At 35.9% G+C, this 15,239-nt stretch overlaps 1 long non-coding RNA gene across 1 annotated transcript; it reads right to left on the bottom strand.

Annotated features, from left to right (window-relative positions):
* Nucleotides 1–4,291: 4,291 nt before the first annotated feature.
* LOC137483512 (uncharacterized) lies at nucleotides 4,292–13,994 on the bottom strand. The gene is made up of 3 exons (XR_011004497.1): nucleotides 13,005–13,994; nucleotides 9,469–9,586; nucleotides 4,292–4,374 (listed from the first exon to the last, which is right to left on the bottom strand). It is a non-coding gene; the product is annotated as an uncharacterized lncRNA (long non-coding RNA).
* Nucleotides 13,995–15,239: the final 1,245 nt, after the last annotated feature.

Genomic DNA, 15,239 nt, shown 5'->3' with positions numbered 1-15,239 from the left:
ACTTATCTCCACCCTTCCAATTTCCCCTCATTCCCAGACACTTAGTTTCCTGAGGCAAACATCCTTTGTTTCTACATCCATACTGCTCCAGCAACACTTGCAAGAAGTCAAATTCTTATCTTTGCTACTGCAGCAACTGTAGAGAAAGTTTCATGTGCAAGTTTAAGAAAATTAAAAAAAAATAAAAATATAAATTCCTTAGAGAGGATTCTCACTGAAAATCATTTTAAGAAAGAGTCCAATATTTTTATGTGGCATGTTGTCTTGCAAAATTTCCAACTTTTCTATTCCAAAGAATATTTCCCATCTAAAATCAACTTGTCTTTAAAAAAATCAAATAGTTCTGTTTCCAAAGAATCAAATTAAATTAAGTTCACTCTTTGTCACTAAGCTTGTCAGTCACCAGTCACAGTCAATCAACCTCCCAAAAGTTTCCTTCTGTTTCTCATCCTTTTTAGCCAGCTCTACACCCCTTTTCTTTAAACTGCGTCCTTACCTTTTATATGCACAAAGCACACTGGTTTTGGCCCAGTACAGAAGTAAGAACTGAAGCCCTAGACTGATTCTTATAGAGTTCTCAAGAAGTTGTTTTTATAATATAAAAACATGATGTCTTTTCCATTTAATAGACTACAAGAGTTTTGACAGAACATACATTTTGCATTATCAGCATTTTATAAAATTTTTAAGATATTGAGGTATAAATAGGTTATTTTATAATTTTAAATGCCAATTTAAGAAAAAAAGGTTAAATTTTCTTTCTAAAGGCATAATTTCTATTGTTCTAGAGGTATTATTTTTATAATTAGCAGACGCTAAAATTTTTCAATAGAATTGATCTGTAGTATACCTTATGCTTTAACAAGGGACCGTTTATGTATTTCAGTGATAATAAATAAAACAATTTAATAAATTAAAGCAATAATAACTAAAGCATTGAGTAATTTCTCCAGTTCCTAGAGGGGTTGCAAAGGGCTCCATTTAAGGCCAGGTTATCTTCAACATCTTCATTAACAACCTGGACACAGGACTTGAAAGTTGAGTAATTTTGCCAGTGATACTAAACTGGGAGGAGCTGTTGACTCCCTGGAGGGCAGGGAGGCCCTGCACAGAGATCATGACAAATTAGATGACTGTGCAATCACCAACAGTATCAAGTTTAACACAGAAAGTGTTGGATTCTGCACCTGGGATGAGGCAATTCTGGATGTACAGAGCTGGGTATGAGAAACTGAGGATCAACCCCACAGAAAGGGACCTGGAGGTCCTGGTGGATGGCAAACTGAACATGAGTCAGCAGTGCCCTGGCAGCCAGGATGCCCACCCGTGTCCTGGGAGGCATCAGGCAGAGCATGGCCAGCCGGGCAAGGGAGGGGATTGTCCTGCTCTGCTCTGAGCTGGGGCGGCCTCACCTCGAGTGTTGGAGGCAGTTTTGGGTGCCACAATATAACACTACCTGAAAATGTCCAAAGGAGAGCTACAAGGATGATGAAAGGTCTAGAGGGGACCTGATGAGAAGCTGAGGTCACTTGGTCTGTTCAGCCTGGAGAAGAGGAGACTGAGGGGAGACCTCATTGCAATTATAACTTCCTCATGAGATGAAGAGGAGGGGCAGAGGGAGGATCTCTTCCCTGTGGTGACTGGTGACAGAACCCAAGGAAATGGCCTGAAGTTGTGTCAGTGGAGGTTTAGGTTGGATATTAGGAAAAGGTTTTTCATGTGAATAGTGACTGGGGACTGGAAGAGGCTCCCCAGGGAAGGGGTTGCCTGTTTTTGTTCCCTCAGAATATACAATGCTATACAGTATTGTGGCTATGTAGGTTGAAATGCTTTCAAATTATGAAAAGAACTGAATATAGATTCCTCACTTTAGGGTTTTTCTACTTCAAGAGAAGAGTATCATCACTACCTTTACCTTACCTTTGTTTTAGGATATCAAGTGTCCCAAAAATGTTTTATTCCTGCAGCAAACTGCTTACCTTTAAGATTTTTCTTTTAATATTATTTTAAATTTAAATAGTCCAAATAACCTATTTTTATTTAAAATTGATCAAAACCTGTTCTTTTTTTCAATTATTCTTTTCAACATAGACTCCTTAGTTACCTTAGAAGTTTTGGACATCTGATCCGACTTCTCATCAGTTTTTTTCATCCTTCAGCCCTGTTATTTTTTTAATCCCTCGTTCCACACCAGGTGTATCTTTAGTGCATGTGTTTGGTTTTCCCTGACCATTGTAACTATCTCTGTTCCCCACACTTGACTCTATCCTTGCTTTAATCATTGAACCTGACCATCCACAACTTAGTCCTGTTTCCTTTAGAGCTTTAGTTCCACCTCCAGCAAAGTGAGAAAAGATTATTATCTCCATCTATTCTAAGGGAATGTTCACAGAATTAGAATTTGGTCTGGAGTCAGGTAGCTATGAACTTTTAAACTGTTAATAAGGGACTAAAACATTTTCTTTTCATTTAATTCCTCATTAATTTTTCCTTTAGATTCTTACCCCAACCACTTACTATGATAATCAAATCATGAAAACAGTAACACATCTTTCCACACTGTCCTTCAAATCTAACGGATAATCCTTTTTGTGGTAAAATCTACTGGAATAGCAGCTGTTCACAGTGACACCAGTTTAGCCAAGAGATGCTTTGGTCTGCTTAACTTCCAGCAAATTAGAAAAGCAAAGAAAATACATTGTCAAAATTAGGATCCTAATATTTATATTTGAATAGGATTATTGCTTATTATCTTTGTTATTAACACTAATGGACATATTTATAAATATCTATTAAAATTTTTTTAAATAAATAAATAAATAAGTTTTTAAGACATCTTAACACAAAGAATTAGTTATCATTAGGAATGAACAGAGTCAGTGAAATTATTTTTTATTCAAAACAGATCAAATTATTTGAAGTTTCTGGTGAGACTGATTACATGAACAGCCCCGTCATAGAATAGTCAATAGGAAAAAAAAAGCTAGACTCAAAGCAAAGGTTGGCAGTGAGATTTCAAGGTCTACTTTGAGAAATTTCACTGAAAAGAAGTAAGTGACTATGGAAAGGAGCAAGTCTTGAAATTGCATCTTAGTACTTCTTGGAAGCAATTTCTCATATGCTTCAGAACCATGTAAGGTGGAAAACACACTTAAGATCAGATCCAGCTGTTTCCCCAGCACAACCAAGTCCACCACTAAACCAGGTCTCTGACTGCCGCATCTACACATCTTTGAGATGCACCCAGAGGTTGTGATTCCAACATTTCTCTAGACAGCCTATTCCAACATTTTTGTGGTAAGCTGGCCTTGGCTAGCAACCAGGTGCCTACCAAGCTGCTCTATCATTCCTCTCCTCAGCAAGCCAGGGTGAGGGAAAATAAAACGATTTATTCTCTCCTTCCCACCAGCAGCAATTTCCAGGCACTTCCCAGGGAGCAGGACTCCAGGACACATAGAGGTAGCTCCAGAAAATAAACCTTGCAATAATTAATGCAACCCCCCACATGCACATAATTTCTGTTAGCTTTTATTGATCAGCAGACACCGTACAGTATGGAATACCCCTTGGACTGCTTGAGTCAGCTGTTCTGGTTATGTTGCCTCCCAAGTTCTTGCCCATCCTCAGCCTACTGGTGAGAGGGGAATGCACTGATGCTGTGGTGGCCCTGCCCAGCAGTAGATAAACCACTGGTGTGTTTTCAGCTCCTCACTAGCTACCAATACAAACCACTACCATCTCCTTTCAGGTAGTTGTAGACAGTGAGAAAGTCTCCCCTGAGCTTCCTTTTCTTCGGGCTAAACAATACCATTGCCCCAAGCTGCACCTCGTGTAAGACTTGTGTTTAAGAACTTTCAACATTTTCATTGACCTTTCTTGGACATCTTCTCAGACAGTTTCTTTATCTTCCTTTTTCTTTCAAGGTGCTGGCACTCTGCCTGTCCCTCTGATAGCCAGTGTTCCTCTGGGATCTGTGGGATGCTCACATCTTTAGCAAAACATCCTGAAAAGCCAGAGTTACTGAGACAGGAACTTGAGTGTGCACTGTAGATCCTGCCGGGACACCCAAAATTGTCCATGAGGTTGTTGGCCCAAAATAAAGATTGAAGAAAAATTATAACACTGAAGAGAAAGTTGGCCACCACCCAGGTTAGACCTAAGAATTGAAAAGGGGTAGTTTTAAACAGAGAAGCAGTCAGTCTTCTTTGAAAGAAGCATAAAAGAAGTGCAATCATTGGTAGCAGTGCAGAGAAACCTTGCAGTGGAAATGACAACAGTCAATGCCAGGCTCACCACTGCCAGAAATTGTCCTGAGGTACCACAGCCACTCCAAGGCCAGACAGAGCAGCCCCTCCTTTGTATGCCATGAGCAGCCTGTGGGGTGGATGACAGTATGAGGTGCAATGTCCAGGGTTGTGGCACGTATGTGCAGGTATGATCCTTGCTGCATGGGGGTAGCTGTTGCAGGGAGAAGCATAGATGCACTTAAAGCTTCCCACAGGAGAGATGTGCAGCTTGGAAGGGTGGTACTTGTCACTGACATTTCCCCTCTGTGATGGGGGTGCATTTAACCTGGGGAAGGGGATGTGGATGCAATTGTAGTTTTCTAGAACTGACCGTAGAAAGCTGTTCAGAAATGTGCAGATGTATACTTACCTTTAGTAAGTGACTATCGTGATGTGTCTGTTGAGTTTCTGATATAGGTATTAAAATGCATACATCAATGAGCTTAGTCTGCAAAAAATTCTAAAAAGAAATAATTTTTTTAACAATTTGCATAGAAGAAAGTTACCAGAAGTAAAGAGGGGACTTTTTGCATCACTGGTCACTGATTGCTGAATACCTGTGAAATGTCCTTCAAAAGAACACAAAACCCAAATCCATCAAACTCACAAAGCAATTTAAAAACTACCAAAAGAAAAATAGTCCTTGTTGCTCGAAATTGCAGATGGATAAGAAGTTATGAAATGAGTAAGATGAACAAAGAAAAACAGTCATCAAAAGTATTGGTGAAAGGAACAAAGGATAGAAAGTGTGTGTGTGTGTAGAAGATTTCCATTATTTAGGTATGGCTATAGAGCTTTCTTTCTTTTATTTTTAAATTTCTTAACTCAATTAACAGTTTCTTATGACAGTTGTATAACTTCCTATTAATTGGGAGAGGGGAGAGGGAGGGCATGAAGAAATATTTCATATCCATGAAAGGTCACTTACAGAATATGGTATTCCCAGATTACCTAAATATGAAAACAATAAATACAGTTGCACCTTTACTGTATGCTACTGGAAAGAGACTTATCCCTTTTTTTCTGAATTACTCAGATAACTGAGCCATGATATTCTTTGGTCAATGTTTGCTGTGAGAACTCTCAAGGAGTGGAGAAAAAGAAAAAAAAAATAGTGTCCTGTTTGGCAAACATAATTCATAAGTATTTTTAATTAAAAAAAACAGGAAATCATTTTTCTACACTTCATTCTCATCTATTAAATAACCAACAAACACAATCCTAAGAATATTACACAAAAAGAATATGAGGTTGCGGACTTGTGGCAAAAAAAACCCAGCAAAACAAACTATCAGAGATGGTTGGAGGTTTTGTCTCTGTTTTATTTTAATTTTTTTTCTGCATTTATTCTTGCAATTAGTCAATAACAATTTAGAGTAAGGAATTAAGCTGCTGGTGGAAGTTAACTCTTTCTATGTCTAGCTAATGATATCTGCATTCCAGTTAAATAGCCTCAACCATTTACAAAGCAATACAGGTGAAGGTGTTTGTATTTTGTTGATGGTGCATATTTGAAAGATAGCTCACCTTTCAGACAGGAGGAGTATAATTACTTTCAGATCAACAGTGCAAGAAATATGAAAAGGTATCTGGATAGAGCTGAAAATTTGTGAGGAAAGTTTTTCCATCATTATCTAAATACAAGAAACATATGGTTTGTTTGAGGGTATTTATTTTCTTAGAGTTTTATTATTTGTGAATCACTGGCTCTTTTTTTTCCTTCCACAACTATTTGCACCCTAATTTAAGTTATTTAGATGTCAAGGGATCTGACACAAATACACAACCACTACTTAGATGTTTAAATTAGCTAAATTGAGCCTGAAGTTAATTGCACTTGTAAATTGCTTGCCAAATAAAGGCCAGTTTGTCAACGCAGGTACACAAAATATTTGCATGTACATCACTTTCAACATTCACAATTTCTAATACCTCCCTACACCACAGGCTTCCTTCCCCATTATAACTTCATATATATATTAGATATTCTGTTCACCAAGTTTAATTACACATTTATCCTTTAGTCCTTTAAAAACTCAATCCCATGTTACATTGTCCCTTATTTCATCCACAACTCATGGCAGACCAAATGCTGTATGGTTATCCAGATGATCCTGTTCATTCCTTTGCACAGTGGCCCACTCTAAAACTGCTGTCAGATTTTTTGAGTTCTGTTGGTATACTAAAAATCTACTGGATGTTAATAGACACCATTTTCAAGATAATTGATAGCCAATATGTTTCACACTAATTCTTTTACTATTTTTGGATGAATATAAAATACAATAATATAAAATATTGGGTGATATAAAATTTTCCAAAGCAAAATTTTACAGTTCACATCTGTTCTTTTACTCTACTACATTGTGACAATAAAAATAACATATTGTGAAACTGAAGATAGGATGCCATAATTTCAAAATACTCAATTTTTATGTAGGGGAGGAAATGGTCAAAATAGTACCTAATAAGTTTATTGCAAAGCAATTTTTATTATTTTTTGTCAAAATTAATTTTCAAAAAGTAATTTCCAATCTATATATAAATTATCTTGAACAAAATGTCATCCATCTGAGAAAATGGTTTAATCTGATTCAGGCATAGTTCCACCATAATTATAACTTTTTTAGAAATCCAGAACTAAACTATGAAATTCAGTTATAGGCTCACTCAACTCTCACTAAAAAAGGTGGATCTTTTCCTATTGTGATGTCTTTTTTTATGGCTGTCCTAAGGTCTTCTGGTGACAATCACCATATTGTTAAATACACAGCGAGTAGCTAGAGCTGTTGATTTTAAAAACTGTCAATTCTATTATAAAGTGTCCCAAGATACTAAGTTTTCACCATGAAAAACTAAATTGATGCTGTTGAAGACAGATGACAGGCTGGTGTTCTCAGAGTTTGGGGGATTTCTTCTAGTTCCTTAGCTTTACTCTTTTTAATTGGTTATCCCAAGGCATGGAAAGACAGAATGACCCAATTTCAAAAAATTAGTTTTAATCACTAGGGAATTTTTTTTTTTTTTTTGTAAGAGACATTTCAAAATATAGTCTAAAATCCTGATGGAAATAGATCATCAGCCTTCAGGAATGAAGGTGAATCTGAAACATTTTCTCATACAAAGACAAATCAGGTATGTGAAAACTTGCACTGAGCTGACATACCTTCTAGGCAAAATGTTTCTTATCTCTAACTGTGAAGTTTCAATTCTGGACTTCATATACTTGATGTAAGAGTTTGGGAAGGGTGAGATGTAAAATGGATCTGAGGGTCCTGGTATCTTTAAGATTAGGAAATAGGTTGTAAAGACATCTTGTTCAGATAGTAATAACACAAAAATATCATGCTATCTTCCGCTACAGACTTGATCCTGAAAAAACTCTCAGACAGAAAGAAGTGGTACAGCTACTGTCAAAGAAAAAGTAGAAATCTATAGCAAAATTCATCTTGATATAGCCAGATAAACAAACTGAAATGATGAATATATATGATTTCTTTTTGTATCTTTTTCTCTCCAGGATTTCAACTTTAAAAAATGAAATCTTTCATAGTATAAGAAATATCAGGGGTTACACAAGTGCACCAGTATTTATTTTTATTCTCAAGAGTTACTATCTTATTACCTAATGTTTATGCTGTTTTTTCCCTAACACCTAATTCCAAAACAAAATAGAAAGAAATTTTGACAGTTTATATGTACTGCTCAGTTATCTTTGTATTTTATGGAAATTATTAAAATTAGAAAAAACATTAAAAAATATTTGTATTTCCCAGAAGCAATTGATAACCAGGAATCACAGACATCAGGGTGAAAAAAGTTTTCATACCTAATAGCAGTAACTGAAAGACAGCAGCAGCCACAGCAAGAAACAGAGAACATTGATCCCACGAGTGGAGGTAACAGAACAAAATTTATAAACTCATAGCAGGTGATGAATAAATAGATCTGCTCATCTATTAAATATGCTGAGTCTTATGAAACAACAGCATCTAGTAGAACCATGCTGCTGTGGCACAGAATTAACAGGTACATCTCTGGTACAGATGGGCTGCTGAGGGACAAAGCTAGGACTTTGTCTTCTAGATAGCTTGTCTGAAGGCCTGAAAGGAAGGAGATGCTTTTTTATCATAGTTTCCATACAACTTTGGTATTTGTACCTAGTATGAGCTTTTGAAGGATTCTGAGCACCTTACCCAATTCCTTGGGAGCTAGCCTCCTTCCAGATGAAGCCAAACTGCCACATGAAGTTCAGCCACTTTTGGTGTCCATCTGTATATGTTGCTATTTTCCACTCTTGGAGCTATGCTCTCAATATTTACTCAGTAATATATTGTATTGGGAAAGCAGACTTACCTGAGTGGACTGAAATGAAGAATGCTTCTAAACACTGGGAATTTATTTCAGTTCTTTATTTGACTTTGTTATTTACTAAATTTGTTAGTTGTATTGCTAATATTTAATCACAAATCACCTGCTAGTATCTCTAAAGACCTCAAAATATCAAATAAATAAAGTTGGTTCCATAGGATAATTCTCATAGATTACTTGCCAGATTAGAATATAATTGTGCTGTATCTGCTGAACTGGCAGCTTCGGAAACTAGAGTAGAGAGTTGCTATCTCTGTGCTTTCTTTATAGCTTCTAGGAGGAAACTTGTTACTTTTTGTTGCATTCCACTCTAAATATCTTTCCAAAGGCCTCTTCCATTATCTGTACACAAAGCCCATGCAAAGTTGCTCCCTAAATATATCAGGTGTGCAAAGTCAACACCCCTCATTTTCCTGGTGTTGGAAAGTCGTCACTCACACTGGTAAGTGAAAGGGCAGTGAAGACATGCGATAACATAGATCATGCTTCCATGCCGAAAGCCAATTCCTGCCAACAGACAGGAATATCCAGTATTGAGGCTGCCAAGGGATCAACCCAGCTTGGCCCAGCCAGGATTCATATAAGGGATGCTGCCAGTAGCAAGTTGGAATGGCAGGGCTTTTCACATGGGCAAATGCTTGCCAGAAGAGGTCCTAAATGGAGGTGGTGAAATACGATTGAACTGAATACAGAATATCACACAATGAAAATACCTGTTAAGTGTTACCTTACAGTTCTAAATGGAGAGGGCTTTTTCATTAGTTTGTAGCTTTTCTTCACTGTTGAAAGTTCTATATTAAACTACACTTACCCAGCATGAGTAGACTAATGCTATCTGTCTTGATCTGTCAAAGTCAAAACACCAGCTGCACATGGCTTCCCTGGACAGACAATGATAAGAGATGGACACCTCAAGAGGATTATCCAGCCTGTAAAATATATCTTAGTTGCCTGGAGATTTCTCCAGATCTTTTTATGAATGATATTATCAGGTACCAATGTTAACTATATTCCTAAATGACAAGTCTGGTAGGTATGGCAAATCCAGGATTAGATAGTAGTTTCCTCTTAGCTGTTATTATAATAAACATCTAATAAACAGATTATAATAGAGAACTAGATTTTTTTTCTGAAGTACAGAAAGTTCTCTTCTGCTTATCTGCTATATTGTTGAAATTCCTGTTGCCACTCCAGGTGAAATGGGATCCAATGTCCAAGCCTGTTAAACTGCAATGCTGCCATTGAAATCTATAAGACTTTCCTACACATGGCAGCTCTGTGCTCTCCTAATCATGTTTTCTAGCATCTGTGATCCAAATACAATAAATCACACAAACCCTTTAGCCTTTATCTAGAACTATATAAGCAATTGGACAAACAATCCAGTCTTTTTCCAATCATGAAAATCTTTTCAAATTCCTTCCTTCCTTCCTGGCTACAAAGAGGGCCAGGTCCTTAAAAACAAAGTATCTGAGGCTTATGTTTGTGAATTGTCTCATCAATTTTGCTTTATAGTGCTCTAGTCTATGCATATTGTCACATAATTACATATCATCACATTGTTGCTATGCTTTTTCTTAAGTATCTGCATTTTGAAGGGAAACTTCCATGTTTCATTTATTGTTCTATCTCCTTTTTTCAACATTTTTAGATCACTGATCTTGAAAAGTTGCTCTGAGATCACTGGGGTTTTTTTACTACACAGCTGATTCAGCAATTAATGCTGCTTCCAAACTGTTTAAGCTTTAGTGATGAAGCATTTACAACTGAAATAGCGCAAGTTCAGTCAAAGTCAGTAAGAATAGCAACTACTATTCAGTCATACTGCTTTTTTCTTTTTCTTTTCTTTTCTTTTCTTTTTTTTCCTTTTCTTTTCTTTTCTTTTCTTTTCTTTTCTTTTCTTTTCTTTTCTTTTCTTTTCTTTTCTTTTCTTTTCTTTTCTTTTCTTTTCTTTTCTTTTCTTTTCTTTTCTTTTCTTTTCTTCTTTTCTTTCTTTCTCTTTTTCCTTTCTTTTCTTTTCTTTTCTTTTCTTTTCTTTTCTTTTCTTTTCTTTTCTTTTCTTTTCTTTTCTTTTCTTTTCTTTTCTTTTCTTTTCTTTTCTTTTCTTTTCTTTTCTTTTCTTTTCTTTTCTTTTCTTTTCTTCTCTTCCTTTTTCTCATCCTGAAATGAAATCTTGAAATAGTGGTTTGGTTTATTGCTTTTTTTTTTGGTGGAGGGGTTGTAAATATGCTAATTTTTTTTTCTTTTAACATGTGTGTCTCAACAAACTGGAATTCCATTCCATTCATATAATCCTGCAGATTTGTTCTTTTACCATATTTCTCATTTTGTGCTCTAAATCATCTTTGCAAACTCATTTTCACTACACAACATCTAACAGGAATATAAGTCATGAAAGAGTAAGGAAAAAACAAAGGCACTTTAAGGTGTTATTGATATACTTACACAGTCTTGTATAAAAATAATACAGGACCTAATTTAGGTAGGACTTACTCTGAAAGAAAAATTTCTGAATTTGAATGTTGAGTTAGGACACTGTTCTACCCACAAATATTTGCATTAAAGTGGCAACACAAGGGGCTGGAGACAGCATTATTTCAGTTTATAACTGCCTGACCTTGAACCAAGCAAGTGAATTTTAGTCCTCCAATGACATTTTATTTATTTGCATTACATCAACAGCTGAAAACCATAATCCTTACACATGGTAGCTCTATGACAATAGCAGGACCACAAGAGCTCATACACTGGTACAACTTATATTTTGGGGTTTTTGTCATTTTCATCTTATGGAATGAATACCTTCTTGGAAGTGATAAACAAAAAGAAACAAATATAACAAGCTGAAGGAGATCCAAATAAACATTTTGGACAGCTGTTAAAATACAGTTTCTCAGGGCAGACTTGCCTCTGAGGCAGTCAGAGGAAATACCATAAGTACATGATTCTTTCAGCTTCTCAATTTGTATGTTTAAGCTGGTCAATATATTTTGATTGGATTCGAATTGCAGCTGGATATTATTAGATTGCCTGGAGGTCCAGGGGGAAAAAATATGCCTTATTTATTGTCAACACACTGGAAAAAATTCAGAGCTTCTTCTGTAGATTCTGCATAATCTTTTGTGGTTATTTTCAACTACATCTTAAAAATATGAATAGGAGAAACTTCTTCCAGCACCTAAAATAATCCCTGTATATTATTCTCTTGTCTATATGCGATGAAGTTCACCATGTTATTTTTTCTAAGCTTGGTAGGATGTGGCAGCTTTACTAGTCCTGTAATACAGAGGTGCAGCCTCCCCTACAAACAGCTTTCAGTTTCTGGTACTACAACAGAGAGATCTGCTCAAGCCAGAACAAAAGTTTACATGAAGAGATAATGTTTCTTAGAGCAGCCTGTAGCACTGAAACACTTTTGGGCTGTAATGGTGTAATGTATTTATCAATAAAGGGAACAGTGGCATTATGCAGGTCTCTGACAAACTCCCTTCATCTGAATCCTCACAATATGTGATGGGAGAAAAAGTGGGATGAATTGTTCAAGCAGGATGGGTACCACAGTTACTACTGCTTCCTTCCCATGTGCCTGCTTTAATTGTCTGGTTCCAATAATTTTCACAACATATATATCATTTAGTTTAGGTAAAAATATAATCCCAAATTGTGTTAAATTACTCCAAATATCTCTGAGAGTAGGGGAGAAAATAAAAACAGAAATTTGGGAATCATCTGGAAAGATGGCACCAAAATATATATTGTTACACAAGCTCTGATAAAGGCCTGGAGGGACACAGAGTCTGTAGTCAAATTGGGCTGTTAAAATACCTGTAACACTTTGGTGAATAGTGCTGTACAGAACAGGTGAAAATGGAAAAAAATAATGCATACAGGATCAAAGGGAATGACTGAACACAAAAGCTAATATTTTCTAATAAGGTTGAAAATTAGTAGTTTTGGCAGTTGTTTTTTATTTTCATTATAATCTCAAGCAAACCTTAATTTATGGCATTTGTTCCCACTGCTGGACATATTATCAGTACTGCTCGCTTTTTTTTTTCTTTTTCTCCTTCTTCACTACTTTGAATAAAGCATTTGAATGACTGTTTCCATTTATATCTGGTAAGTACTGTTTCACATAGAGCTTTTTCCCACTGCTTTGTAATTCACCCACATCAAACTAAAAATACAATAAAGGCATGCTGTTCTTTTAAAACACATTGTGACGGTGGGCTGACTCCCATTGCCATTTCTCTTTAACACAAGTAATTATACTCTTCAACTGCCCTTTGACTCTCTGTGGACCAAGGGCAGTCCTGAATGGAAATGAACTTAATTAATTCTGTTCACTGGAGTGGAGTCTCTTAACCATGGGAAGGCAGCTTGTTTCCATAGGTTTATGCCATTAGCTCTAAGCAGCTGGATCTGTTTTTCCTTTCCGTGGTGTTCCTGTTAGCCCTGATATCTTTTTTTTGCAAATGTTACGTTCATTGTGAAGAGTGAGTACAAATCTTCATACAGAACTGATTGTGACTCCACAAGGAAACTGGCAGATTGAGCAGCTAAATATTCTAAAATATTTTGAGTCAATATATGCAAATGTTAAGACCAGGGCCTAAGGCACAAGTTTTAGCAAAGCACTGAAACACATGTTTATTTAAGCATATTATTGTGACTAGATACTTTCTTTTCAGTGTTTTAGTGAAGAATGCAATTCATTAAATTAATTGTGAATGCCTGAAGATGGGAATTATTTGCAACAAATTGTATTAGCTAAGTATAGAATTAAAAACAAAAGCAAACCACCAAAACAAAGCCCGAAAGTTGTTTGGAATCTGATAAATAGAAATATTATTTTATCCAACCTTGGTCTACTGATACAATCTGATACATACAAATATGATTATATTGTTTTAATACATGTTAATTCTCTGCTTTCACAAAAGGACGGGGATAAACTCTTCTATGTCCGTTTATCCTTGGTCGTTGTTTCAGGTTTTTTGATTCAAAACTGGAATTGAACCATTGAATATATTTAAAGCACTGCTAACATAAAGGCATTTTGAACTGAAGCTGCTATATTTTGCATTCAATCACTCAGCATTTGTTGTTGAGGGTTAAAATGGCTCAAAAGCATAAGGCTCAAGTTCCAAACCCTGCTCTAGTGAATATTACATATTTTATATACACAGTTTTTAAATAGAGAATGTGCTGTACACACAGGTCAGGCCAGCCACTGTGTTTGGTGCTCTTACAAGGCATCTCTGGCCTTAATGTGTATACTTGAGAAAGATTGGAGAAAGTGTTTCATTTAGTCTTCCTCACGTAGGCTCAGTGCCAAATAATATGTTTACTTCTGCATTTGGCTACTTTCTCTATTTTTTTTTTCTTTAATGAGGTTCTACTTTTTTCTGGAGAAAAATGTTAGAGGTGATACTACCACTGGACATGGGAGTCAGAAACTCCAGAAATAAGATATTTTAAGGAAGAGAATATATTGCCTAATATTTCAGTAATGTATGCAATCATGAAATATTTTTAGAGTCAGAATGAGTTCGATCATTTTCACATTTTCTCATGCCTAGCTGCACTTTGGGATTCAGAGAGGAATAGAAAACATAAATCCCAATTTAAAGCATGAGTGATTGTTCTCATAGTATTTCAAATCCAGACAGAAGTAGAAAGTACTGGAGATTCCCCTGGGGAAGCCTGTTTTCAGGAGACTTCAGCTGAGATTTGAACTTGTACCAGCGGGATATCTGCAGTTTTTTCAGAATTACCTGAAAGGAACTGAACCCATTTAGGCCCATATCTAATATACAATTTCACTTAGATGATAACTTTCTGATTTCTCTAGTTATACTCTGTGGGACTCTAAAGGAATTAGGATTTACTCTGCTGGAGTTTTTATGGTATATCTATAAGCATGATATACATTTAGGTGGAAGGGACATCATGCAGATTATGACATCTTAGTAGGCCATATAACTCAGTTATGTTAGGAAAGGTAGTTCTCAGCTCCAGTTATAATCAGGCTTCTGTTTTATTGCAGAATAATTAATGAAACAGAGAGACACAGAAAATTTAAATTTCCACTAAATTCATCATTTAAAAGAAAGCTTTCCTATGGAAGCCTTCTTTGTAAAAAGCCAACTGTCAGTATCACCCGCTTAAGTCAAGGACAGTGAAAAGCAAGTAGCACTCAACACAAGAATTCAAGCTTCAAAGGGTTATTCTGAATTGGTTCACTGACAGAAAATTATCCAAGCAAAGGTCAGGCACTCATTAAACCTTATCTGAAGCCAAAGTGATATGTTATGGTTTATTGCCTCAAGTACCAATTAATAAAGAATTAAAGAAATGAAAAACCAGTGATTCATACCTTTGCTGGGAGAATACTCATACTTCAGCATAATGCGAAAATATTAATAGTCATTTTAGTCATGTACTATTTTATTAGGCACTTAACTCTGTAGGCTTTATCAAAAGATATATGACATTCATTTTTAACAAAATGCTGAGGAGATTTGGAGAACATTTACTCAAAACCTAATAAAGTAGATTTGAGAGATATTTTCAAATAGA

This window comes from Anomalospiza imberbis, chromosome 1, assembly GCF_031753505.1.
Source record: "Anomalospiza imberbis isolate Cuckoo-Finch-1a 21T00152 chromosome 1, ASM3175350v1, whole genome shotgun sequence".
NCBI lineage: Eukaryota > Metazoa > Chordata > Aves > Passeriformes > Viduidae > Anomalospiza > Anomalospiza imberbis.
This window is presented reverse-complemented; position numbering and strand designations above follow the sequence as displayed.